At 45.3% G+C, this 24197-nt stretch overlaps 1 long non-coding RNA gene across 1 annotated transcript in view; it reads right to left on the bottom strand.

Moving 5' to 3' along the window:
• Window positions 1–14747: 14747 nt before the first annotated feature.
• The window catches only part of LOC141076022 (uncharacterized), a 173643-nt gene continuing 164193 nt past the window's right edge, over window positions 14748–24197 (bottom strand). Inside the window, exon 3 of the long non-coding RNA XR_012227395.1 lies at window positions 14748–14999. This is a non-coding gene — a long non-coding RNA (uncharacterized lncRNA). The remainder of the gene's footprint in view (window positions 15000–24197) is intronic.

Here is a 24197-nt window from a genome sequence, read left to right as displayed (position 1 = left end):
AATCAGGATCAAAGCTAATTGAACAGCTTAGAGAGTGGTAAAAGCGAAAGACAGCAAAATGTGCTGGAGTGATTTATCAAAATCATAATGATCTAGATGTGCTGGTGATCACAACCAAGATTCCAGCACATGAATGGACAGTGCAGAACACACTGCATATTAAATACAACTAAACAAAAAGCAGTGAAAGAGTTCAAATACCGCATAGTAAAGTGCAAAATAGATTTTATTAAAGGATGAAAACAGCAGAACATGGCTAAAAAGTGACATTGGCAAAAAACGACAGGCTGGGTAACAATGGCTGTGTCCATGGGAGAGCACTGCCTATGTCTAGATAATGAGGTACTCCACGATGATTATGTATTTTCATGATTATTTATTCGGAGCAGCCATTGTTACCCGGCCTGTCGTTTTTTGCCAATGTCACTTTTTAGCCATGTTCTGCTGTTTTCATCCTTTAATAAAATCTATTTTGCACTTTACTATGCGGTATTTGAACTCTTTCACTGCTTTTTGTTTAGTTGTTGAGCTTAGAGAGTGGGCCAAGGCCAGACAAGCACTCAGCCTGCATAACATGAGCCAAGCCGAGACAGAGTCTGTAGATGAGTTTCATGGCATAGTGAGGCAAGTATTCCAAGTTTTAGGCTTCACTATTCATGATTCATGATCAGATATACGGACAAATGTTGGCACAGGCCTTTGTGCATGGACTAAGAGAACCAATCAAGAAACTACTGATAGTGGCCAGGCCTGAGTACGGGACAATAACAGTAGATGTCCTGCTCGCAGTAGCCAGAAGAATTGAGTCCCTCCCAGGAGTGCGGAGGACAGGCCCTCCTGTGGTGGCCACTGACATGGAGGAGCAACTATCACACAGAGTTAGGAGAGCTGGCAGGTGTTTCAACTGTGGCAACTTTGGCCATTTCCGGAACCAGTGCACAGCACACCGGCAACCCAGGTCATCCCGCAGAGGAATAAGCCAAGAAAGAAACACAGAAGACAATGAAGAACCCTGTCCATAGGACAGAGGCAAACCAGGTCCGCCAGATGTCACGCCCCTGACATGTGAAACCCCATCAGTGGACCCAATACCTCAAATCACTGGGGGCTGTCATATCTTTCCTTGTGGGCACTGGTGCAGTCAGAAGTGAAAATCCCCGACCCCACCAGTCTATCTGAACACTCTGTGTCTTGTATGGGGATTAAAGGTCAAGACAGACGTTCTCCAGCTTGCAAGCCCCTGAGCATGTGGACGCAGCCAGGACACTCCATCTTGTTCCAGTTTATGGTGGAGACCTGCCCACCACACCTGATGAGAGCAGACCTACTGCAGAAACGGAAGGTAATCAAAGTGTCCCATGAAGATGTGACCTTGACCAAGAGAAAATGTGACCTCCACCCCAAACCCAAGAAGAATCAGTCATGCTGATGGCCCTACAAGAGCCTGCCTCAAACAACCGGTGCAAGCCTACCCAAGGAGGTGCTGGACATAGCACCCGGAAGCCTATGGTCCAAGGGAGACTTCAAGTTGCGCCAGTGCGGGTGTCACTCAAGTCTGGAACCCCGGACGCTCAGAAGGCCTAGCATCCGCTGCTCATCACCCAGAGCTAAACTGCCTCTGACCAACTGGAGGTCTAAGTGGAACTGCTGTTCAAAAAACAACCTAAGAACTTTGGCATGGGCCAGGAAAACTCTCAACCCAGAGGGACCATACCCGCTTCGTGGAATGGCTGCACTGCTTCCAGCTCCAGTGCCAGAGGATCATCTTGGACAAGATTCTGAAGGTGCTCCCTGAAGTTAATCCAGGCCCTGGACCAGAAGACAGCCACTCAGCCCCTCAAACTGGTTAACAAATGCAGACCTGAGATCAAGCTGGGTGAAAGGAACGGCTGCTGGCTGGTAAAGAAGACACCCCAGCAAAAAGACCCCCTGCGAGAGCAAGAAAGCTCAGCTGGACGGCATCTCTGATGAAGAGGACCCCAGTATAATGGCTTGTTTTCCTGCCGGCCCTGTGCCAGAAGATGGGAGTCACTCACGGCACTGTGAAGAGCAAGGCCAGATTGAGCCGCCTCACCCACGGGAATCATCATGCAGTCCCAGCTTTTCTCACTCAAGAGGAAGACTGTGAAAGGAAAACCAGACTGGGTTGAATGGTGCATAACCTGAGGGCTGTGAGCGAAGCAGCCGTGGTTGAAACCACAGTTGTGCCAGATCTGCACACTCTGCTGACAAACGTGCCAGCCACAGCAACGGTGCTCACGGCAATGGATCTGCCCGAAGCTCCCCTCAATGTTCCGCCTCACCTGGACGACCAGTTCCTGAAAACGCACAAGGGGGGTGCAGAGCAAATGGACAGTGATGCCCAAGAGGGCCCAGAACAGCCTTTCACAGCTCGCCAGAGCATTGTCCTCCATCCCCGTCAACTGGATTGCGGAGCATGCAGAAGTCATCGACATCGCTACCTGCACAGCGCTTTCTATGTCTCCTCTACTCTGCCTGGCGGAGCAGCAGCGTAAGTTCTGCAAAAACAGAGTCAAGTGGTGCCAAAAGCAAGTTCCTGAAGACACCGTATCGCCCACTAGGCGAAACACTTGACAGATGACCGGAGGACCGAAGAGGAGAAGATGGCTCCCTCAACAGCTCCGAAGATGCAGGCCTTCCTTCGTCTAGTCTCGTACTGTAGGACTTGGATCCCTGGTGCTCCAGTCTTAATGCAGCCTCTGTACAATTGCATCAACGCATTGCAGCCTTCATCTCGTGCAGAAAACTGTAAGACTACATGGTCTCTGCGCCAGCTCTAGGCCTCCCTGACTACGAGAAGCCATCCTGTCTTGGCCTAACGGAAAAGGAAGGACAAGGATGGAGAGGGTCATGCTACTGGTGTCTTGAAACAGATCCACGGAGGAAAACCAGAGGCCTCCAGAATACCTCTCAGCCGGCCTGGATCCAATTGTAAGGGGGGCCCTCCTGCATGAAAACAATATCCGCAGCACACGCCCTCCTGACAGGGCTGCTCAACACCACTCTTCAGTGCTCTCAGCCGTTACCTGTCTCTACTCCCACTCCCAAGGGGGGGATGCGGATACGGACCCTCAGATGAAAAATCTGAAAGATACCGTAGATGGCTCCAGTTTTGCAGATGATGAAGGAAGGTTCCACACAGGCTGTGCAGTGACCAGCAATCAAGACATCCTATGGTCCAGAAGTTTGTCAGCCAAGAGCCCAAAAAGCGGAACTGATAGAGCTCACGAAAGGCCTGCCAGATTGCGAAGAACAAAACTTCCAGGTACTCGCATGGCATAGCACACGAGTTTGGACCCATCTGGGCTGCAAGAGACTTCATCACAGCAAGCGGGTCGACCGTGAAGCATCATGGAGCCATCAGAGACCTGCTGGACGCTCTTCATCTACTAAAAGTGGTGGCAGTGTTGAAGGTCAAGGCACACGGAAAACTGAACACAGTAGACACACGGGGCATCAACATGGCAGACGTGGCAGCCAAAGAAACAGCCAGAGGAAAACAATATGGAAAATGGGAGAGGTCGTAGAGTCGGACGGCTACTACATGACAACTGAAGATGAGAAAACCTGACAAACAGAAGTCAATGGGAAAACCGGTGAAGACGCCATCTCTGAACTGGACAGAAGTGCTGCCTCCTCCTCCACCAGCCAATGAGCTGAATCACTTCCAGGATGAAGACTCTGACGTGGATATGAATTCTGAGGCAGAAGAATGGCTCCCACCTTTACCAGAAAGGACGTAATTGATGGAGAACATTCCAGAAGATTGTCCTCCACCACCCTCTCGTGGGGAAGCTTCTTCTCCAGCACAGTCCTACGGTCAGCAGTCCACGGCAACACTTACCCCATCTCCCCGAGACGAGCTGCATGAGTCCGAAGGTATCCCAAGGCTACAACAGTTTGACCTTCCCCCTCATCCCCGGAGAATGCCGGATGGATCTGTACCAATGCAAAGAGTCCCAAGTCCTCCTCTGACACAGTCTGAGCCGAGTCTTCATACAGAGGGAGGGGAGACGCTGCGGCACGGACATAGACGAAACCTCAGCCAAAATCCCACAATCAGCTCAGAGAATGTCAATTACCACAACCCAGTCACTAAACCTGACAAAATGACTTCCTGAAACCTGTACAAGTAACAGGTTCAGACTCGGAAGGAGGAGAAGGAAAGCTGGATGCTAAAAAGCAAAGCTCCAAGAAACCTGTCTACCTCAAAATGTCTACCTCAAAACGTTTACCTCAAGACAGACCCAGTCTACCTCAAAGTGTGTACCCTACGGTGGTTCAAAGGGCACATGGCCCCGCACAGAATTGAAGACACAGATGAATGACCTGATTGGACTCAACTCACACCTTAACAGCCAAATTCCCAGCAGCTGTTTGGCCTCCAACAAATTCAACATCGGACAAGCGGGAAAAGTTCCCCCACGCCATCTGGCCTGGAGACTTCCCAGTAAGGAACCAGTTGGCGAAGACTACTGCAAAGAAGCTACTCTCAAAAATAGTGTGCAGATATGGGGGTTCCAGAAGCGATAGCAAGTGATCAGGGACCCACATTCACAGCAAATCTGACACAAGAGATCTGATCAGCAGTAGGGTCAGACTTAGGCCTACACACACTACCCACCATCCCACACCATAGACTAGGTGGGACACTTAAGAGCAGCATGCTAAAAAATATTGCCAAGAGACAGACAAACCCTGGCATTAGACGCTCCCATAGGCTCAGAAAAAGCTGTCACCAATATGAAACTTTATTTGGGTCTAACCCCCAGGTTAGGGGTATTCTTTACTTAGCAGTTGACTATGCAAAATGATACTTTGTCTGCATGTGTAATTGAATTTATCAAGAATCTTGCTAATGTCCATTCTTGAGTTTTTCCTTCATTGCCAGGTCCAGATTTGGTGCCTGGTATGCACGCCCTGAAGTCAGGAGACTGAGTGTGGGTGGAAAAAGTCCGTAAGGAGAAGCACTCGATCCCAGATCCGATGGCCCTTCTCCAAGTGCTGACGCCACCAACCTGGAAGGAAAACCCCTACCTTAATCCACGCACCGCATTGCAGGAAAAGGCCTTCATACCAGTAGATACACCTGAGCTGGAATGATGCTGTGGATGACCTACCTGACAGAATAAATTACCTACCTGATAGAGATTACACATGCACTGACTGCATAGACTGCTAACTAAGAGACTTTGATTACATTGCACCAAACCCCCGTTAGGGACAGATCTCCTGACCGACCATTTGCGAAAAGTCTGTACAGAGGAGGATGTATGCGCTGGGCGTACGTCAGTCCACTGGCAGCATAAAAGAGTTGCAGCGCTTTGGGCCAGGAGCAGGATTTTAGGGCAAGTGATATCTAAGGGGGGATTGTTATGGAAATATATATGTATATGTATTTCATCTAGATCTCACTTGCCTGCTATAGGCTATATGCTATATACTTATGTACTCATATATACTCTATATACTCATATGCACACAGATACATATTCACAGCTTGAACTTTGAAACCAGTTATTGGAAATGACCTGCTACCCCCCTCCCCCATGAGCCAGTCTGGGGAGCTGGTGTTATCTCATGATAGCATTGTCTTGTGACATTTGACCCAGACATGCAGAAGAGGAAGTTAGGCCAGATGGTCCAAGCCGATATTGAAGTCTTGCTGACATTGTAAGACAAGGGACAGTAAATCATCTGATTCTTAAGTCACCTCAGGTCAGACACCCTCATATGTTCATGTATTTAAACTGATCAATTAGATAAGAAGTTCAGCCTTTATGTTAATGCGTAACCACTCCTTTGTATGAGCTGATAAAACCAAGTATATTCAATAAACTTCCAGAGTTCTGCTGGAAAGGATTGCTGCTAACTAGGCTTGGCGTCTTCCTTTTCTTGAGCGCTCAATAAGACTCTGTCTAATTAGGACAGGCCGCAGCACACACAGAGATATATATCTATATCAATCAAATTTCCATGTCACAAACTATATACAATAACAGATCTGGACTATTCAGCATTCATGATCTCTGCAGTTCAAGTGTGAAGGCTGCCAATACAACTGGGCAACAACTGGAAAGCAAAACTAAACCATGATGGTCAAAAATAGAAACTGGCACAAAAACTAGGAAACAAAAGGCACAACGGTGCAAATACCCTCCTGGGTAACGAGAGTTAGTTATGCATAGTGACACCCATCAGCTGCTCAGACTCCTCTGCTGAGATCAGAAGATGTCGAATGGGACGTGCTTGCTCCAACCTTACTCTTTTCAGCAGGGACTTCTTCTATTTCCCCATCGCAGTCAACTTAGTGCTTTTAAATTGGGAACACAGCTTTTCCATTTGTCCCATGCGGAGTACCGGCCCGTTGCACGCGGGGTACGGGAACTCAGGGGGCAACCCGGTTGCAGGGGCGGCGATCATACCTGATGTTTCCTGGTGGTGCAGTCTTGGCTCTGGTGCAGACATGGTGGCAGCGGATGCTGTTTGGTGGGATACCGGGGACAGCGGTGGAGCAAATGGTGGCTCCGGGTCTGCAGAGGTCTCTGGTGGGACCTGCGCAGCCGCGTCAGGTCCGGGCGGGAGCTCCTCTTCCTCCGTTTCGGCTCCCAAGGCCTCAGACGACTCCTCCGGTGGTAACGGCAGAGAAGGGACAATGGATGCTGCTGGTGGTATGGCAGCGGTCGCGTGCTCCACAGAGTCTGCCTGGAAAAGTTCCGATGCAGCAGTGGTGGGTACCGGTGGTGCGGGTACCGCAGGTGTAGGCCCTTCCTGGGCGCCCTGCAGCTTTAAAGTCCTTAGCGCTTCCTGCCTCAGTTGCAGGCGGCGCGTCAGCCGGGCTATTTCGTCCTCCAGCTGCTGGCGGTTCATCTCAGATACTGGGTTGGAGCCTTCAGCCATGGTGCCAGGGAGATTCAGCATAACCTCCTTGTGCTCCGCAGGCCTCCTCCCGTCTCTCTCCAAGATGGCGTTCTCCCCCTTCCTGTCTCGGCTCCTTTCCCGCCACCGGCTTCCGCTTCTTCTGGGGGCGGCGTCTTCTTCTAACGCCTCCAAACCAAGCCAGCATACGAACCCCTTGGGGGGTGGGCCATGTTTCCGTTGCATAGTAATTCAGACAGGGGGGGCCCAGGACAGTTTGTGGTCTTTTTCTAGGACCTCCCATGTTGTCACGCCCTTCTTCACCGCGCCAGCGGCCATTTTTAATGTTCATTTTACAGTCTATTAAATTGGGTCTTCTGCACATCTTCAAAAGCTGTAAATCCTAGGCACACAGAACCTGATGGCAACGGGTCTTGTCATCCTGTTTGTGATGCCAGAATGGAGTGCCCGCCAGGGCTAGCGGGGTACTCAGCACCAGGCCTGTTGATCTCAATGGGAGTTGTCACGGAAGCTGTGACCCGGCCCATGGCCCTGGGGCTTCATGGCAAACAGGGGGATTTCAATAGTGGTGGAATGTAGTTAAATGAATAGTTTGTGACGCCACCTGTGGTGTTCGGCAAGTGAGATGTTAAGCTGACGCTGCATGCAGATCCTCTGGGGCTGGTGGTGTGTTGTAGCCAAGATGGTGAAGCTCCCCACAGGTGGAGCTGCGGCCCCAGGGCAGTGTAGATGTAGGGGTAGAAGAGAGGCGCAGACAGTGTAGTAGCTGGTACCCAGATGTAGCGGTACCAGGGGTGTTGGCGCAGGAATGAATGGAGGACACCCGGGCTTGTAGTTCCAAAGCTTTACTCACAGTCCGTGGTACACACCGGTGCCTCGTACCCCCCCTTCTGATGTTTAAAATGGGGCTGAGGTTCAACTCTGACTGTCCAAGATGTGGGGGGGTCTGATGCCGGAATCCTTCATATGATGTGGACTTGTCCCAGGCTATCTGCGTTCTGGTTTAATGTCATTAACAGACTAGAAGGGGCTTACGGAAGTCTTATACCCAAAAACCCACTGGTCTGCATACTGGGATATGTGGAGGAAATTGAAATAGTTAATAGTTCAAAGTTTGCTATAGCCAGACTACTATATGTAGCAAGGAAGCTGATTGCGAGGAACTGGATCAGGAAAGAACCACCTTCTGGGAGAGAGTTTGTGAAACAGGTGTCTTGTATCAGCCAGCTGGAGGAAAGGATATATGCTAAAAGAGGCAATTCTAAAACCTATGAGAGGTTGTGGAATCCCTGGCTACAATACGGTACAGTTAACTGATGGGAATGTGCTATATTTTACAATGCTGGTGTTGTGGATAGACCATTAATACCCGGACATAGGAACATTTCTGTTTTGTATGGTTTGATTGACAATATGGGTAAAAAGGATGACTAATGGTAAATTACGGTGTAAGAGAAATCTTATGGAGAAAAGAGTTATATATGATGTCTACATGGGGGGGGGGTGGGAGGGGGCAACAGGGATGTTCAATTTGTAAATCTATTGTTTGTGGAAGATTTACTGTATATTCTGTATTTTGAATTCTGATTAATAAAAATCTATTTGATAAAAAAAAAAAAAAAAAAACACACCGGTGCCTGCCTCCGTGCCGTGTCCTCCGGGTCAGGGATTCAATCAACCTCCAGGCCAGATGGAATGCTCCTTTCCAACACTCCGCCAACGTGTGCCTTTCTGAACGTCTCCTCTTATAGCGCCTTTAGGTGTGAAGTACTCCCAGTACTGAGTTACACTGGAGTGCCTCCCAACAGATGTTCCCAAGAACTCTACTTGTACGGCAGACAGCTGTAGCCTGCTTCGGGGACTCCTTACTCCTGAGTCCTGGCTCTCTATCAATGTTGTTGTTGTGCCCCAAGTCTTAGATGGGAGTACTGCATTTACAGCCCACTACTCCACCGGTGTCTGCTGCAGAACCATTAGTGTCCATACAACTTCGGGGACCGGGCCCCGGCCTTGCGCTTAGAACTTCTAGGCAGGGTTCTTCCTCTAACCCACGTCCTCTGTTCCCTTTTACTCCTACGTTCCGTACTTGTCTTTCCTTCTTATGGAAGATCAGGTTTCTGTTTAATGTCTTTCTCCTTCTTTCCTTTCCTGTGCCAGCTGGCTCAGATCACTGAGGCAGCTGCAGCACTCCTTCCTCCATCCCTCTCAGGGATCCTCTCTCCTCACTCCTCTCCGAGTGACTCTCTGACTGACTGACCTTCCAAGCAGGGAGCCACCAAAGGTGCTCTGCTACACTCCAAGCAGGGAGCAGCAATGTGGCTTTGCTGAACTACTGTGTTGTGTGGGATACGAGTGTTGGAGCGTGGTCAGGAGTTCCCACCTTACCTGGATGGTGGGGCGCCACACCTCAGGAGGAGGTGCAGTACCTCTGTGGCGACTGAGCCTCAGGGGCGCCACAGATGCCCTATGGGAAAATGGTATGTCCCTGACCAGTGGAGGAGAAGAGTAATGTCTGAAATTCATTGCTCCGCGTTAGCTGGTCATCTAGGTATTTTTGGTACCAGAGATTTGGTGAGTCTGTCTTTTTGGTGGCCTGCCTTATCTCGTGATGTCAGGAATTTTGTGCAGTCCGGTGGGACTTGTTCTCGGTCCAGGCCCTGTTCTCGTTCTAGTGGTTTGTTGATGCCCCTGCCGGTGCCCAGGAGGCCATGGACCCATATCTCAATGGATTTTATTTCTGATCTCCCTGTCTCTCAGAGAATGACTGTTATCTGGGTGATCTGTGATAGATTTTCTAAGATGGTCTATCTTGTACCACTCCCAAAGTTGCCATCTTCTACTGAGTTGGTGCCTTTGTTTTTCCAACAGGAGGTTCGTTTGCACGGGATTCCTGAGAACATTGTGTCGGACAGAGGAGTCCAGTTTGTTTCCAGATTTTGGAGAGCTTTTTGTTCCAAACCGGGAATTCAGTTATCTTTCTCTTCTGCATTTCATCCTCAGACCAATGGGCAGACTGAGAGAACAAACCAGACTTTGGAATCCTATTTGAGATGTTTCATATCTGCTGATCAGGATGACTGGGTATCATTTTTGCCCTTGGCCGAATTTGCGCTAAACAATAGGGCTAGTTCTGCCACTTTGATGTCTCCTTTTTTCTGTAACTTTGGATTTCATCCTCGATGTTCTTTGGGGCAGGTGGAAGCTTCGGCCTGCCCAAGTGTGGATTCTGTGGTAGAGAGAATGCAGCAGATTTGGGACCAAGTAGTGGATAAGTTGTCCCACTCTCAGGAAAAGGCCCAACAGTTTTCCAACTGGCATAGGACCATTGGTCCCCGGTTTAAAGTGGGTGATATGGTTTGGTAGTCCTCAAAAAATATTCCTATGAAGGTTGCGTCTCCAAAATTCAAGCCAAGGTTCATTGGACCTTATAAGATTTTGGAAATCCTTAACCCCGTTTCTTTCCATTTGGCTCTTCCAGTTACGTTTAAGATTCATAACGTTTTTCATAAATCTTTGTTGAAAAGGTTTGTGGAGCTAGTAGTTTCCATGGCGGCGCCCCCTGACCCTGTATTGGTTAAGGGTAATTTGGAGTATGAGGTTGAGAAGATATTGGATTCTCGTCTGGCTAGATGGAGACTCCAGTACTTGGTCAAGTGGAAAGGTTATGGCCAGGAGGATAATTCTTGGGTCTCTGCTTCTGACATTCATGCCGAGAGATTGGTTCGTGCTTTTCACCGGACCCATCCTGATGGGCCTGGTGGCATGGATGAGGGTTCGGTGACCCCTCCTCAAGGGGGGGTACTGTTGTGAACTATCTCGATATGACTGCTGAGTTGGGGCTCCCTCTGGTGGTTACTGTGGGTAGTGGAGCTGGCCGAAGTTTGCCAACTGTCGTCGATGATTGGATATCAGGCGTTACTGACTGGAGTGCTTAAGTGAGCAGGCTTCCTACTGTGGCTGCTGGTGATTAGTTTTCTTCCTGTGGATTCTGAGGTCTTCTGTCTCCTACCTGATCCTGCATTTTTCAGTTAAGTTGTTCATTTGCTAATCCTTTGCATCTGATCTGGTTTTGCCTCTTTCTGCTTTGCTGTGAGGGTTCAGCGTGCTCCCTGCTGGGTCTGTGCTGAACCCCACTCCATATGTTACAGCTTGTGCCAGTTTGTTCAGTCCCCTGTTATGTTAGTCTCTTTTGCTTTGCTGCCAGTTCATACCAGAATGGTGATATAGTGGGGGAGAGGTCATGAGACCTCAGTGCTTTTTTTGTACATCAAACATGTTGGATTTTTAGGGTTTTTGTGTGATTGCAGACAGTGTCTTTCCTGTCCTATCCTATCTAGTCAGTTTGGGCACCATCTTTTGCTCAGTCTATTTTCTGCCGGCGCTTGTGTCTACTCTTGCCTCACCGACAATATATGTTTGGGGGCTATCTATTCCATTGGGGTTCTTCTCCGGGGCTGTTTAGATTTCACCTTTCTTGCTTTAGGCTTAGCTAGTACTCCGGCTGTGCCGAGGCGTCTAGGGCATCGTAGGTATGCCCCACAGCTACTGCTAGTTGTGTTGTTAGAATTAGGGGTCTGCAATCCGCTAAGTTACCAATCTTTCTGGCTTCCTGGTGGCCTAGCCAATTCCTGCCATCCTCCTCGGTGACCAGTTCATAACAGCAGTCTATTCCTCCTGGCTTGTTGAAAGTAAAGGTCTGTTTAATCATGATAAAATGCTGTGTCAACACACAAGGTCATGCAAATGATCAGGAATAGTTAAATCTTTTGCTGAATCTATTATGTGAATATCTGTGGGCAACATTTCATCTTTAGTATAGAGACTAGTAATCATTAGGATCCTCCACATGGATGAATTGATGCAAGAGGATCATAAATTAAGAAAAACCTAACAAAATGAACCTTACTTTTTACCTAAGGAAACTTTGGAAGCAATGTTCCCAAGTGAACTTTGAAAATTAGTGTGGTTAACTTTGATTTGTATAAGCCAAGAAAAGTGGATAATGGCAGAAGCTGGAAAACTCCATCTGCTCTTAGATGAGTAGAGGGGAGTCTTAGTCAACTGTTGTCCTAATGTAATTTTCTCAGAAATTGGAATGTTCTGGGTTCATTCCCAGCTATGAGTCTAAACTCCCACGGACCTCAAGTGTCTTCTTATATGTATTTATATATATATATATATATATTGAAAGACATCGTGTTCCTTTTTGCAGGGAAAAATGTACTGGTCTGGAACGAGGAGGCATCTTAATTAGTGGGATGACACATCAAGAAGTTGAGTAATTCACATCTGAACAACAGCAGAAAGGACAACCAGACTTGTGGCTGATTTCAGAACATGTACATTGCTTTCTAGAAACTGTTTACAAGAGATTCTAGCCCTAATGTACATAAATTAATTAGACATAAGGAGATCCGTGAATAACAAAGATGAAAAATGTGGATTATTAAATGGTCGAAAGACAGATACAGTGGTACAGGAATGAAGGGTCAATATCGTGAAGGGCATGAGTCAGTAGTGTCAGGGACAACAAACACTAAAAGGAAAATGAGCAGATAAATATTATTTTATGGAGTTGTTGACGAGCAAGAATAGAAGAAGCTTCTCACGACTGTCAGAAGCCATAGAGTGAATTTAGAATTAAAACATTCAGGTTAATAAATTAATGCAAAAGGTCCAAATCAAATGGTACCAGCTATAAAATAATCTAAATTACATACCAAAGTAATTTTGCATTCACATACTCCTAGGCAGCTCAGGACACTACAGGGTGTAAGGGACACAATGTGGTTGGTAGCCCAATTTTGCTTAACTATTGGCCATTGTGATGGCTGGTGTTTTGGCCGCAACGTGTGGTCTCACTTTCGCCATAATGGACCAGGTATTTGAATCACATGTGCTTGTTGCTGCGCTGTAGTGCCTCTCTGGACTCTGTTTGCACTTTGTATGTGTCATAATTCCTGTTTTCCAAAAAGGATCCACAAAATCTGCATGGCCTAATCAAAATCTGTTTCTCCATTACTGGATTCAGTCTGTATCCCAAACACCAAAATTTGTACTCAAAACCTTCAAACCCTTTGTGCTTCCTTGGGCTGCAAGAGGCACTTGGGGTATAAACTTGAGAACCTGCATCATAAATCCTGAAGCCCCGAAACTTATATACTGAATCTAAAAACTTGTCTACTGAAATTTGGGACTGTAGGAGATTGAGAGGTTCTTAAGGTGTAAACAGATGAATGACCTGCATCTTGAACCCTAAATTTGTTCCTGTACCTGCATACCAGCTACCTAGAGTTACAACTTGCTGAGATCACTCTGCAGAACATGGACTGCCTGGTCATCCATGTACCTGGCAACTTTTCCTAAGCCTCATGTTGTGTCCATCAAAACTAAAGAAATGTGTAATGACACCTAAGGTGTTACTGGTGCTGCCTAGGGGGCGTGTGAATGAGAGTAGGGATTGCAGGCAGAAGGCATGCAGTGCACAAGGACCTGGCTCTAAGCGATCACAAGACCATGGGGCGGAGCCAACGCACGTGAGTGCAGGGAAGGACACTGAGCATGCAGAGCACAGGGAAAAGGCAGTAAACGTGGTCAAGGAGAGCCGAGAGTCAGAAGCCAGACGAACGCGCAATACCTAGGGACAAGACAAAGAGTAAACGGGGACAAGCCAAGGGGGTCAGATAACCAGGAGAGACAGAGCAGTACAAAAGCAGGATACAGAGGCAGAAGTCATGGTACAAACCGAATCATACACAGTAAGGCACACAAGCACAGAGGCACACGTTTAAGGATTAGTCACCTGGGTCAGCAACCACTAACCGAGTATATGGAAGTATCACCAAAACTAAATGCAGGTACTGCCAACATTAAATAGCCGCCCCAAAACCAAAGAGAGGCGGACTGAATTAACCCTGACCTGACCAGGATGGAGGCAGAACCATACTGTCCAGAGTCATGACAAAATGAGCTAGTCCATAAGTTGGTATATGTGCAATCTGTATGAAGATGCTCACGCTGTGGCCATTTCAGACAAAACCCAAGAAAAAAAACAAAATGAGCAAATACACTGTATTAAGTAAATAGTAATAGTACATGTAAATAACATAATGTACTAGTTAACACTATTTTAATTTAAAAAAACGTAAAAACCAACCCACCACGACAAGGTGTACCCAATTGAGATGGTCCTATCTCTGTTTAGAACAGTCGGGCTTGGGTCATGCTCTGCCCTTATGTATATTGAGGTCATCTGACACAAGGTGAGGTTTTAATACTAGGGATAGGACCGTTCCGAATTGGTACACCTTGACAAGGTGGGATGCCTTTTATACTTTTTTGATCAAAAGCTATTACTATTTACTTACTACTATGCCTCCCGAAGAAGCAGAGCGAAACGCGCGTTGGGGCAGAGGGACTTCACTACGTTCATCGGGCCTGTGCAAGATAAGGTACTGCATTCACTGAGTCACTTAAAACTTCACCACTGGGTTTTTGTTGGGCTTATAACATATGCTCAGTATCACATTGAGAATGATTTTATGATAACTGCATTATCTGTTTCATACGCAGTCGTTTCCATTTGGTATGCTTTTATAGCAGCCATTTTTTCACTCATTACTTTTTTGTTTTTGACCGGAGTTTGGCATGGTTCCCTTTACTTTTGCACTTTACACAGTGAACCTTTTTTCCATTCCATGTTATTCATTGTTTTAGCATAACATTAGAGGTCTTTTAAACTCCCCTTTTATTTTGGCACACTTTGCAGCCTTAGTATTATACTTAATATTATAGTCATACACACTATTTTTTTTTTAGCTAACCAAAGAATTGTGGTATTTGTGGTGCCACTGAGTGTATTATACCCTATGTAATGCTGTGAATAACGTCCCTCTTTTAATTCCAGCACCTTTCTTTGTTACTGTGTTTTTAATATTATTATTCATAAAAAATTATGCTTTAATCTTTAATCTAAATGCTCTTTGTTCTTACCTTGGTTACATCCAGGAGGTAATTCTTGTGTGATTTAAGGTATGTGCTCATTTTCCTTTTTTTTTATTGGGTTTCATCTTGTGTCTTCAAAATCCCGATCCCTGAAACTAAAGTAAGTATTCTTAATCCTGTACTGTTAATCATGGATTTGTGCTCACCTTTGCTACACATGATCAAACTCTGCTCTGCTATTCCTGAACTGTGCTCTCACCTCTACTATATTCCTGTGTTGTGCTTCCTAATTTCACTTCTGATCTATCCATAGACTGCACCAGTACCCTGAATATTGTAGTTTGAACCTGATTTGTTATCCTAATTTGGATTTAAAAGCTGCATACAACTTGCCCCAGAATCAGCTTTATTATTCATTTGCTTCCCTAAATGTGAAGTTAAGCAACTTTCTAAATAGTCTACATTAACATTTGTTTACCATTTTGTAGCTGCAGTGTCTATAAGTCCTTAATTTAGCTTTTTGCTTTTTAGAGCGCTTGCTCCATTCTGAAGGCTCACTTTGCTCCCTTCTCTTAGTGTTAGGGATGATAGCGGGGCAGGGTGTTGTACCCAGAATTCCACAGCATAAAAAGGGAAGAAAGTACATCACTGAGGGCCGAGGAAAAAGACAGAAGGAAAAGGCAGAAAGCATAGAAAAAGGAAATAACTGCAGGATATAAGCCCCGCTGATACTAGAGGTAATGAACAGAGTTGGTGCAAATTGAATCACAGGACCTGCTGCATTGACCACATCAGTGATTGGTGGCAGTTGGACACCGGCCTGTCTCTTGTTTTGATCAGCTGGCCTGGCATGATGTCACGTGTGCGTTACACCGCAATGATAATATTGCGCCAGTACGGCTAATAAAAAAAGAGCCATGGATGCCAGGAGGTAGGAGGCAATTCACAGAGCTCCCGTTCAGCAGACACAGATTACTGATATGATTGATGGACTGTGTTCTGTGCACCAACTCTATTAATGAAAACATTAGCACCCAGGATACACACAGACTTCACTTCCAGCCTATATTACTGAGAGAGACACTCCAACAAGAGTAACATCTAAAACTTTGATCAAGATGTAAACTGTATAGCGGGGTATGAAAATTAATGAAGAATAAAGATTGCAGAGTGAACCTTAGTGGAATTTTATTAAACAAAACTAACACAAGCACATGAAAAAATGTTTTTCACTTCAAAAGGTGTCTATAGTCGTTAATTAATGACAGAAAATATAACAACTTTGATTTTGCAAACTTGTCTTTCTTACTTGCTTCGTAGCTCAGTATCTACTGTACTGATACTCCAATCTGGCTGTTGGTCTGGCTATTTAGGTGAGCTATGGCTGTACAGTTAACCCCCTACTGCTGCCAAAGGGGGAGTCGGAATTTGCAATACATTTCTGTTATTTGCCCATTTTAGGTTGGGATGGGGAGAGGTTTGGTAGTATCCAAAAATATCCCCAAGTCCTTTTTTTGGCCCTGTAAAGACTAGGTCCAATTTCACACCATGGGTGGGTCTTCTAACCGACTTAGGGAGCTGATCTATAGTGACTCATGTGTACGTGCAGGATTGTCTAAAAAAAAAAAGAACGCATGTTGATCCAGTAAAAAGAAAATGTATTACAGCACAATAGACTTCATATTATGTCACTGCTTGCCACAAGCTGAGAAACGTTCCATAAACTGTTGACGTTCATTGTTGTCCCTCTCGGAAATAATGTTCACCTGTTTTTTTTGTTGTGCAAGAAAAGTAACTACTCTGTCCAGATTTTCTCCCTTGAGTATATGGATATTAGATATAAAAGCCGTCCCATTTTTTACTATGCTTTTCTTCTACAGCGCTTTTATATTCCGCAGAGCTTTACAGACATTATCATCACTGTCCCCATTGGGGCTCACAATCTAAATTCCCTATCAGTATGTCTTTGGAGTGTGTGAGGAAACCGGAGTACCCGGAGGAAACCCATGCAAACACGGTGAGAACATACAAACTCCTTGCAGATGTTGTCCTTGCTGGGATTTGAACCCAGGACCACAGTGCTGCAAAGCTTTAGTGCTGACCACTGAGCCACCGTACAGTGCTAACCACTGATCCACTGTGCTGCTGACCATTTTCAATGTAACTCGCATCCATTATAATTAGTTATTTACAAATAGTAATATATCAATAACTATTAAATCATAATTTGTTACATATTTGTTGTGATAGCATTTCTGCTCTTTTAAATTCTTGTATCTTAATATCCTGGCCTGGACAATTGCTACATCCCTACCTGTATCTACTCCAGTGACGTCTGCTTCTGTCACTACACGCCGCCATATTCACTCTGAGAGCAGCTCTGGTGATGGTGGAGACGCCATGGTCAATGTCACTGGACGGTGCCTGTGCTAGGTTGTGCAGCTACTTTGTGGATGCAACCCAGGGGCCTCATTAGTCAAAATCCATGTATAGGAGTAAATGGGTGACTGAAGACCATGGCTCTTCTGGGATCTACTAGATTTGATGAATATTGCCAAGCCTGTCTGAAGAAGCCTTTCTGAGCTGACGTTCTCAGACCAAATTTACACCAAGGCATAGTTGTTTCTTGACACCATTTTGATACCAAATGCGTCAATTGCCTAACTATGGACATGCAATGACTGTTTAAGTTCTAGCAGCATCATTCCAATGAACAAAGCCATTGCCTAATCACATCTGATACTTATCTCCTTATTAAAAAACAGCAGGAATAACCCATATGTGCCTACAGGGCTAAAACAGCTGCCCTGTGGTACTATTGCCATTGTCTATGAATAGTCTATCACAACAACTTCAGTAAGGTACATATGCTTGAGGCTGTGTGCCCACGTAGCATTTTTTAAGCGTTTCTGCAGCGCTTTTAGACAAGCGTTTCTGCTGCAGAAACGCTTAAGAAAAGCATCCAATGGATTTGCAATGAAAAACGCACATGTTGTGCTAATGGTGCATTTTTAACCGTTGTGGAAACGCTTAGCATTTAAAAATGCAGCATGCTCATTAATTTTGAGGAATCGCACGCGATTCTGCATACCATCAATTATATGGGCAAAAATGCTTAGGAAAACGCATGCAAAAACGCTTGAGGCTGTGTGCCCACGATGCGATTTTTAAGCGTTTTTGCCGCGATTTTCGGCGCGAAAACGCTGCGAAAACATTTAAAAATCGTGTACAGAACCCCCCCCAAGCATTCCTATGGCATTCCGCACATGTTGTGCTAATGCTGCGCTTTTTTCCGTGGCGGAATCGCATCGCGGAAAAAATCGCAGCATGATCATTCTTTTGTGTGGAATCGCAAAGAATTGCCGCGATTCCGCACCCATAGGAATGCATGAGAATCGCTTACTTCCCGCATGTGGCTATGCCCACCATGCGGGAAGTTAAGCGTCTCATGTGCGGTTGGTACCCACGGTGTGGAGGAGAGGAGACTGTCCTCCAGGCCCTGGGTACCATACCCCTGTAAATAAAAGAATAAAAAATAAAAAATCGGGGTATATTTACCTTCCGACGTCCCGCATTGCATTCCCGGCCTAAGCGTTCCCAGTAATGCCTTGTGGCAAGGTCCTGTGATGACGTAGTCTCGCGTGACTCTAGTGGTCTCGCGAGATCGCTATAGTAACGCGAGACCAACATCATCACAGGACTCGCAAGGCATTACTGGGAACGCTGAGGCCCGGGATGGCAGCGCGGGACGTTGGAAGGTAAATATACCCCGATTTTTTATTTTTTTATCATTTTTAACATTTTACCTTTTACTATTGAGGCTGCATAGGCGGCCTCAATAGTAAAAAGCTGCTCACACTTGTCAAACACTATTTTTGACGAGTGTGACCAACCTGTCAATCACTTTCCAAGCGATGCTTCAAATCGCTTGGAAAGTGCTTGTGAAAATGGCGGCAAAATCGCGAACAGAATCGCGGTAAAATCGTGCAGAAAAAAACGCGTGATTTCTGGGAAGGAGTCTGGTTTTCAGAGTGCGTTTTAACACGCAACGTGGGCACATAGCCAGACAGACGCTTACAAAAGCGCGTCAAAAAGCGCATGCGTTTTCTCGGGAACAGGGTGAGTGATTCTGCTTAGGTTTATTCTGCATGAGAATCGCTACGTGGGCACATAGCCTTACAGCATTCATACAATGCCTTAATAGTCCTTATTTGGAACAGTACAACAGAAATGAGCCCTGTTATGGCTCCCACTTCAAATTTGCCAAAGTACTTAAGGCAACCGAACTTTGAGTTGCATGAACAACTCTTATAGCATATGTTTCATAGGACTAACTATCTCGCAATACTGGGAAATTGCTCTCCATCTGCCTGGACTATTAACGCAGAGGGACTGTGATCTCTACCAGCTATGGACTACTAACACAGGTAGACTCTGCTCTCCATTTGCCATGCACAACTAATGCACAGAGACTCTTCTTTCCACCTGCTGTGGACTACAAATGCAAGGAGATTCTGCTCTTAACCTGCCATGGACAAATAATGCACCGAGATTCTGCTCTCCATCTGTCATTGACTACTAATGCAGGGAGACTCCACTAACCATCTGCCATGGACTAATAATGCAGGGAGACTCCACTAACCACCTGCCATGGACTAATAATGCAAGGAGACGCCACTTTCCACTTGCCATGGACTAATAATGCAGAAGAGACTCTGTCCACCATCTGCCATAGACTATTAATGCAGGGGAGACTTTGCTATCCCCATGACATGGAGTATTAATGTAGGGAGACTCCGCTCTTCATCTGCCATGGACTACTTATTACATTAGTGGTAACAACATAGTACTATAGAAAATGGATACCACACAATGGTGTATATATTTTGTTAAAATCATATACTTTATTAAACATAAAGACAAAAATACACAAGAAAGATGCTGGAACACAAAAGATGAAGAGGGACTACAAGTCCATGGCATCTCACATCCCAACAACAAGATTTACCAACAGGAACACTGTGGAAATGCCAAACCTATGCATCTACTGCTCCAAAAAAGTCACTTTACCAATAAATAACAGAGCAATGAATAAAAATTACTGGCGGCATAGTTTTTGTATTTATAATGAAACTGTGTTCCTGCACAGAATATAACGTGTCTGACTATAAAAAATGCCCCACATGTAAGCTAAAATATTGCCAGATTATTAGGTTAATGGACATGTCAGTGGACGCCTATGTAAACCTCTGAACTGGGACCTGAATGTTAAAGGTAAGTAGAGTAAATGGTGGATGAATCCATACCTATATGTGCTGGTGGAGATGCCTGGACGTCCCTCTGACCCCAAGCGTGTTTCGCGCTGCTTCTTCGGGAGGCGTGTCAGGGCAGGGGGAAGTCCGGTCTATATACCAGTACCATGTGTGCAAATCAGTTAAAATTGCTAAAATCTGTGTTCACAACGTGCGTCATGATCAATAGCTGGTGGCGCCTGCGCGGCATAAAGCTGTAGCCACTGCCCAAACTAACTAGCGGCGCCAGGCGCCTGCGCGGCACAAAGCTGTGACCACTGTCCAGACTAACTACCGGTGCCTGCGCAGCATACACCTATGACCGCTGTATAGAACAGCCATCTGCGCCTGTGTGAAGTGAACATTAAGGTCCTGCTCCAGTCCTAGCGCTGAGGCATCCATGACGCATCAGCTGTAACATGTGAGACATAGCAACCAATGGGGATGATATTTCGCAGTCACATGATCCGGTGTCGCCAGGTCCTAGGAGGAGATGAACGCACCTTAATCATGAAAAGACCACTTTATATCCTCCAGTGTCTCCGTATACCATGCATGTGTACCGCCACGAGAAGGGTTGGTCTTAAGGAAAAAATATATTAATCATGTAGCAGCTCCAAAAATATCCTATAAAGTTATTGACAAATATATGAGATTATGGATAGGATAAATATATTTACTACAACCATATGATAGCTCCAAAAAATTCTAAGGGCTAATTATTAACCAATACATGCGGTCACAGCATATATTTAAAAACATCAAGCGGATCTCTGACAAAAGTCCACATACATATCAGCATTAGTAGTAATACCAAATGTCCTAAGTAGAGATATCCTCAAACCCATAGAAAAAAATATATAAGGCTAATATAAAGTGACAGTGCTAATAATGTGCTAAAATAGAAAATACCAAACAAACCCCATACATACTATTTATATGCTATACCAAAATGATATGCAAATAGGATATTAATATAACATGACCTAGTCTGTCACCAGGGTCGTAATTATAATGCTGATTACAATAAGACATTAATATATGCCATAATAAAGCTTGAATATCATAAGTACGCGGAAGATTTCCACATCCATCCCTTAGTTGACACGTGGTGAAAAATCCATCAGGATCATAGGGATCTTCTTGATAAATTCATCCAATGAAGGAGGGTATGCATCAAAAAACGATCAGAGCAGGAATACTAAAAATACAAAAAGGACCATTAAAAAACACACTAACAAAGAAACTAAAACCCCCTACTCAATGGCAACCCCTAAGGTTATCAGAGATAAGTGCTAAAACCAAAGCTTTCGTTTAAGCCTGGGGTGTGAGTGTCCCCAACCTGTAAATCCATTGACATTCTTTTTTCGCTAATATTTTAGACACATCCCCTCCCCTAGGGCCAAGAATCACTATATCAATCCCCTTAACCATCAATAGTCTAGAATGACATTGGTGAAACTTCCTGAAGTGTCTGGGTAAGGTCTTTAGAGAGCTAATATCGGTGACTGTTTTAGCTTTCTCTATATCCAGACAATGTTCACAGACCCGAACTTTCAATTCACGGCTGGTCATACATATATAGATTTTCCCACAGGGGCATTCCGCATAATACACAACCCCCTTAGATGCACAGGTAATATTGGCCCTAATATCAAATTTTCTAGACCGATCAAAGTTAAAGAAACTGAGTCCCTTCTTCATGTTTGCACAGCCCTTACATAAGTCACAAGGAAAAAACCCTTTACGTTCAGGGTTTTTCCTATTTTTCTCCATTCTCTTAGGATCATATGTACTATGGACCAAAATGTCCCGCAAATTGGGGGCCCTTCTTGCCACAAAGGATGGAGCATCGGGCAAACATTGTTTGAGGATGGGATCCGTGAGGAGGATTTTCCAATGTTTGTCAATAATCTTTCTTAAATCAGACCACCTACTATTGTAATTGGTAATGAACCTTACCTGCTTGTCCCCCTCATCCCGCGGCGCCAGAGGCTGATTTTTATGTAAAAGTAGATCTCTTGGCATATTTTTAGCTGTATTGTATCCTTTCTGAATAGCTCGACGGCCATATCCACGATCTTGAAAGCGCTTTTTTAAGATTTTGGATTGTTCCTCAAACTGTAGGTCTTCAGAGCAAATCCTCCTAATGCGCAAGAACTGGCCAATTGGTATGCCTTGAATTGTTGATTTAGGATGAGCAGAGGAGGCGTGTAGCAGGGAATTAGTTGATGTAGGTTTACGAAAAACCGTAGAAGACAGATGTCCATTTGGGAGTGCTGAAATGAATAAGTCCAAAAAGTCGATCTTACATCCAAATTTATAGGTTAATCTTATATTTTGGTTATTGTCATTGAGTCGATCCATGAATGTCTCAAGGTCCACAACTGGACCCTCCCAGATGAACAAAATATCATCAATATAGCGGATCCAGTTGTGGACCCGATCAACACCAAAGATCTCCTCACCTTGGAAAATAGACCACTCCCATGCCCCCATAAAAAGATTTGCATATGAGGGGGCACACGAGGCCCCCATTGCTGTACCTCTTTGTTGCAAAAATATTTTCACATCAAATGTGAAAGCATTATGGGTTAAGATGAACCTCAGTAATTTCAAGGTAAAGGAGGCCATTTCTCCATTCAAATTGCTATGACGTAGGTATTTTTCCACTGCATTTAATCCATCAGTGTGACCAATTGATGAATACAAGGCCTCCACGTCAGCGGTAACAAGTATCATTTCCTCAGTAAGTTGGATATTTTCCAAATGTCCCAAAGCTGCAGTAGTATCCTAACCAAAGGAAGGCAGCTGTGCCACTAGGGGTTTTAAGAAGTAGTCGACAATATCACAGACCACTTCACAAAGGCCATCATTAGCCGCAATAATCGGCCTCCTTGGTGGATTAAGAGGGTCTTTATGCACCTTTGGAATTAAATAGAGGGTAGCTAATTTAGGGCAACACTTTTCATAGATTTCCAACAGCTTCTTAGGGATGACATTTTCTTCATATGCCGTTATTAAAATCTCCAACAATTCCATTTTAAATTTATTCATGGGATTAAGGGTGAGTAACTTGTATTCAATTGTATTATTCAACAATTTATAAGCCTGAGCCTCATACATAGCGTTGGGCCATATCACTATGTTACCCCCTTTGTCGGCCATTTTAAAGACAACGTCATCCCATTCCTTTAGCTGTTGCAAAGCTTCCTCTCCGCTTTTGTCATGTTGTTAAATGCCCTGTTTTTAGACTTTCTCAGATCCTCTATTTCCAACGGTACAATTTTTGTAAACATATCTACGGCAGGAACTGTAGTAAGTGGAGGAAATTTTTTTGATTTATTGATCATTTAGATGGGAAAATTGCTACTTACTGAAGTAGATGCATTCTCTTCAATCAATGATTCTAAATCTTCCAAGGCTTGTATTTCTTCATCACCCGGTGATCCTCCATCCCCTCCTCCCTTAAAGTGTAAAGGCCCCGTCACACTAAGCGACTTACCAGCGATCCTGACACCGATATCAAGGTGTCAGGATCGCTAGTAAGTCGCTATGTGATCGCTGGTGAGCTGTCACACAGACAGCTTCACCAGCGATCAGCACAGCGATGCCGAGCGCCCGGCATCGCTGGCCATCCCTGTGAAAAATAGAATCAAAATAAAAAATATAGTTATTCTCACCTTCCGACGTCCCGTTCAGCCATCCTGCCTCTCTCCACGCTCCGGTCCCAGTGATCCTTTGCGAGAATGACCGCGAGATGTCACGGTCTCGAGGGATAACAAAGTCTCGCGGTCATTCGTGCAAAGGATCACTGGGACCGGGAGCGTGGAGAGAGGCGGGATGGCTGAACGGGACGTCGGAAGGTGAGAATAACTATATATTTTTTTTTTTTTTATTATTTTTTACACCTGATCGCTGGTCTCCCGCCTGTCACACGCAGCGATGCGTGCTGGCCAGCGGGAGACCAGCGACCAAAGAAATGTCCAGAGGTTTCTTCCAGCGATCAGCGATACCGGCAGGGGGGCCGCTCGCTGATCGCTGTCACACACAGCGATCTCG

The sequence above is a fragment of the Dendrobates tinctorius genome, unplaced genomic scaffold, assembly GCF_039654945.1.
Source record: "Dendrobates tinctorius isolate UK_male_01 unplaced genomic scaffold, ASM3965494v1 ptg000384l, whole genome shotgun sequence".
Lineage (NCBI taxonomy): Eukaryota > Metazoa > Chordata > Amphibia > Anura > Dendrobatidae > Dendrobates > Dendrobates tinctorius.
The sequence above is the reverse complement of the archived record's forward strand: the minus strand, read 5'-3'. Positions and strand labels throughout refer to the sequence as shown.